Here is a 4,296-nt window from a genome sequence, read left to right as displayed (position 1 = left end):
CTCCCCTAGATTTTCGTCCGTTTTGAAATTGTTCATGTTTTCCACTATAAATTACAACAAGTGCCACCGCCTAAGTCAGAATACCGATTCGTTTTGTTTCTTTCCGTCCGTAATTCAGCTTTTGGCTGGCCATGGGCCCCGCAAGTGGGCTTTCTGGAGATAGCTGAAAAGATTTGACGATGTTGGCTTGCTGGGAATCAAACTTGGGCCCTGTTTGACTGCAGTAACCAGGAAAGCCAAGAAAATTCTGTATTTAATAGTCCCACCTCGTTTTATTAGACTAAATCACTCCAATTTATATACGTTCACATGTCACCGAGAATATCAGCAAGCATCCTCATGAATCAATAAGCACCAGGACTCTTGATAGATTGATTAGTGGCAGAAGGCGGCTTCCGAGAATCGGAGAGAATAAAAAGAGAATAGAAAGCAGATTCTTCAGAGAATCATGGAGACGAGAGTCACCAAGGAAGAAGTCAAGCTTGGGCGAGCGGAGGAAAAGAAAGGGGGCCCCCGGCCCTGGCGAGCGCTAGATCGATCTCCGGCCGGAGACGGCCACAGAAAGGATGAGCGAAGGAAGTGGGGAAGGAGTTTGGGGGCGCGATCTAGGAGGGAGCCTCCCATGGAGGCGGATCGGACGGTGACAGAAGTGTGGGTGGTCGCCATGCCCGGCGAGGGCTGGCGATCTAGAACCGTTCCAGCCACTACCATCTATGCATCGCATGGTGCTGCGGCTGCCATCCAACTTCAGTTCTCTCTTGTCTCTGTCAAAATAAACTAAGCTTGCAAAGGGAATGTGCTACGTTTGATCACATAAGCTGAACTCTAATGGTGTTTAGAGGCTGGCTGAATCCTTGCAGTATTGCCTTTTGTTTTAAGCCACCCTCCACTTCTCTTGGCCTGCGAAATTGACGTACAAGCTTCAACTATACCAGCAGGCTGCAGTTTCTATTTTTTATTGAGTGCCAACTTCAACTATACTAGCAGGTGGCAATTTTCGTATTACACACGATTGATTAACAAAAACATGTTCTAAGATATTTTAAAAACATGTTCTAATTTCGTATTACACACGATTGATTAACAAAAACATGTTCTAAGATATTTTAAAAACATGTTCTAAGATATTTTGATGGTAGTTGCGTTTCCGTGAAATAATTTTATGTGAAAATTAATCCGCCGCAACCCGCGGGCATACTTCCTATACCTACCTATATATATATCTTTACCTAGGTTTCTCCCCAAAATTTTCGTCCGTTTTGATTGTACCCTTGGTTTTCAGTTGAATTTACGAGCACTGCCACCGCCTACACGTACCCGTTCGGTGTTATTTTTGCTCCGCCCGGAAAGATCCCCGAGTAGAACTGCTCTGCGCAAGACCGAACGTACCAGCGACCAGCGGAGGGCCTCGACCGGAGGAAGCATGTGCAAGGGAGAGAGAACCCGACGGCGAGCGTCCTCCCTCCGGCATAGGGCGCAGCGCCCATCCGGGCTGCCTCCTGTGGGAGTCTTTATTTTCTCCTATCCCCGAACAAAGCCCCCCCTCCCGAACGTGAGCCTAGATCCAGAGATCCCCACGATGGCCGAGGATCTGGCGGCGACCCACACAGCAGAGGAGGTGGGGATCCAGCGGATGCGGAGGAGGAGAGGTGGTCGCCGTAGCGGCGTCAGCGTATCTGCAGCCTCCCGCATCCTTCCCAAGACGCGTGCAGCAGCGACGCAGCACCGGGATGTTATCCGCGCTCGCCCACGCTGGCCGGAGCTGGGAGGGGATGCAAAGGCTGAACCGCTCCGGCGCCGCCGCGGTTCGCCACCCTCCTTCGTCCTTCCTTCCCCAAAAAACATACGAAGTGGGCTGATTTTGTCCAAGTCCTGCTCAAATAAGCCACCAGCATCCAGATCAGAGGAGGAGCAGGGGAGAGGAAGAAGAGATGTGAGGGGTTGAGGCCACTACTGCGCGCAGGCGAGCCAATCGACAAGGTCCGTCGTTGCTGCGGCATGCGCAGAGCAAGTCGTTGGGTGCGCAGAGCAAGCCGACCGGCGGACTCCACTATGGCGAGTTTGCCAGCGACCTGACCCTCCTCCGCCCCGTCCTCCCCACGATGCCTCCGTCCCTGGTGGCTGCAGCCTTCTGAAGCTGCCGCCCGACCTGGCCCTCCACCTCCTCCTTCCGGCCGCCGCCATTAGGTAGGTGTAATCTACTAATCTTCCGTCAGATTTGGTCCTGATTTTGGCGTGTGTGTTTGGCCGCAGCTTCTTGATGAAGCTGATTGAGCTGAAGAATGGCACCACCGTCCATACTCCATAGCACCATCGCTGGTATGATTTGACTTCACTCACTATCAAGAGGGCAACACCTCAAACTTTAGGGAGCTCACCGCCGCGTTTGCTCTCAAAATTTTATTGGCTCCATGCTCAGTATCTAAGCTAGCTAGATGCAGCTGCTAGCATCTTTGGACATGCATACTCCCCTGATGCGCTTTAACAGTAGTGTTTTTTTAGAATCATGTGTGGTATTGCCAGGCAGATTTGCATGCTCCTTTCTTCACGCGTGCAATTCGGGTTTTGCCAGTGCAAACTAATTCCGAGTTCAAGTGAACCGTGTTTTGCCTGTTGCACAGATTTTAAGATACCATGGATTTTGATCCACAGTAAAAAAAATGCCCCAATGTATTTAGGAGCTAAATTGCTTGTTCCTGTTACTACCATTTTCTCTCAGAATTTCTGTTTTTTAACCTTGAGTTTGCGGTTTGCAACAGGGCGGGAAGCAGCATATGTGTTGCTAAGAGGAGCTAGCGGGCATGGAGGAGACAATGCTCTTCGTGGCGACCACCTTTACGCTAATTTTGCAGGAATGCAGGGTGGGGCATTGACCAACATCGGTCTCGGCGTTGAGCAGTCGCTGCCCTCGTACTGAAATATGAAATAGGTATATAATCTCATTCTGGGGTGCTTATAGCAGTGTAATTGATGTAGCATTACCAAAGCATCTCCATGGATGGGTTCATGTTCGTATTATAGATTAATGCCATGCCACTTGGTCATATGCATTCACTGAAAAACCAAACTTCATCCTTTTCTCCTGCGTCTCCACCTCAAGAAGTCATCCCCTGATTTTCTTGATTTCATCGGTGAGGATACCGCCCAGGAGAGGTAAAGAAAATTAGGGATCATCTGTACCAGAGAAGGGTTTTTATTTACTCTTTGCATATAAAGTGGTATGATACAATAAGCAAAGATTTTCGTGAAAAAATAAAACAGCATGTCGTTCAATACCAATATTTTGTAAGATCATGGGGTTATGTCAGTCTTCCTATTATGCCCATGACTTTGTTCATTTTGCAGATAGATTTTGCCCCGACTTATTTGACTGTAACTGGAGGAGATAAAAATAAGGAATAAACAATAATTGCGCATAGATACAACACCATCTTTTGGTTTTCAGGTTTACAACTCTTCACACGGTTCTTTCAAAGAGAATTTTATTTAACCTGCGTAATTTGAGAATAGTAGTTGGTTTCAGTTATGGCATGTGGAGTGCCACAAAAAATGTTTGTCAATTCAGTATTTGTGATTATCTCAAACTTACACAATATTCTCAATGCCAATTTTTTTAATATATATTAATTTGTAGTGCTTCTTTTCCGTCACGTAGTGACCAAGAAGGGATAACCATGGCGATCCAAAGTAATCGGTGAGGCGGATGTTAGCAGTGCAAAGAGTATCTAAGTGGAGTACAACCTCGCTGTCCGTCTCACACTTTTTCTGTTCCACCCGGCCGGTGATAGTTATTGCTGGTGCAATCGTGTTTTGGCAATAAGGTATATATACATATTTTTCTTTCCCGGTGCAACGCACGGGCATTTTTTGCTAGTCTATACCTAATAATAAAGGAGTTTCTGCCAAAATTTTCGTCCAATTTTTCATTGGACCGTTTTACCCTCCCACCAAATCGCATAACACATCAAATTGCCATTATACCGGTTCGTGTTTTTATTTTCTTTGCCGGAGACCCGTTCGCCGCTGATCCAACATCCCCCGAGATCGAACCGCCCGGTGGCCGAGCCCCCGTCCCCGAAGCTCTGTCTCGACCTTATCCCTGTACCCCCACGGCCTCCTGGACCAGCACCGTGGTGTTCTTGGCGGCCATCACCGACCCACCCAGCCCTGTCGCTCCTTTCCTAGCGAGAAGCTCTCGGCTTCCAGTAATTCCGCTGCCGGGCGACTAGGATCTGCTCCCACGCTGTCCCCGAGGCGTCGCCAGAGCAGGCTGCCGTCCATGCAGCTCCCCTGTGT

At 48.5% G+C, this 4,296-nt stretch overlaps 1 long non-coding RNA gene across 4 annotated transcripts; it reads left to right on the top strand.

The window, feature by feature from the left end:
- Nucleotides 1-1,359: 1,359 nt before the first annotated feature.
- Nucleotides 1,360-3,893, top strand: LOC127321022 (uncharacterized). 4 transcript variants are annotated; one of them, XR_007863790.2, is made up of 4 exons: nucleotides 1,360-2,187; nucleotides 2,254-2,319; nucleotides 2,760-3,445; nucleotides 3,656-3,893. It is a non-coding gene; the product is annotated as an uncharacterized lncRNA (long non-coding RNA). The 4 variants fall into 4 exon arrangements; XR_007863789.2 differs by having other exon boundaries at nucleotides 1,360-2,319; nucleotides 2,760-2,929; nucleotides 3,346-3,445; XR_007863788.2 differs by having other exon boundaries at nucleotides 1,360-2,319; nucleotides 2,760-2,929.
- Nucleotides 3,894-4,296: the final 403 nt, after the last annotated feature.

This window comes from Lolium perenne, chromosome 6 (assembly GCF_019359855.2).
Source record: "Lolium perenne isolate Kyuss_39 chromosome 6, Kyuss_2.0, whole genome shotgun sequence".
NCBI lineage: Eukaryota > Viridiplantae > Streptophyta > Magnoliopsida > Poales > Poaceae > Lolium > Lolium perenne.
The sequence above is the reverse complement of the archived record's forward strand: the minus strand, read 5'-3'. Positions and strand labels throughout refer to the sequence as shown.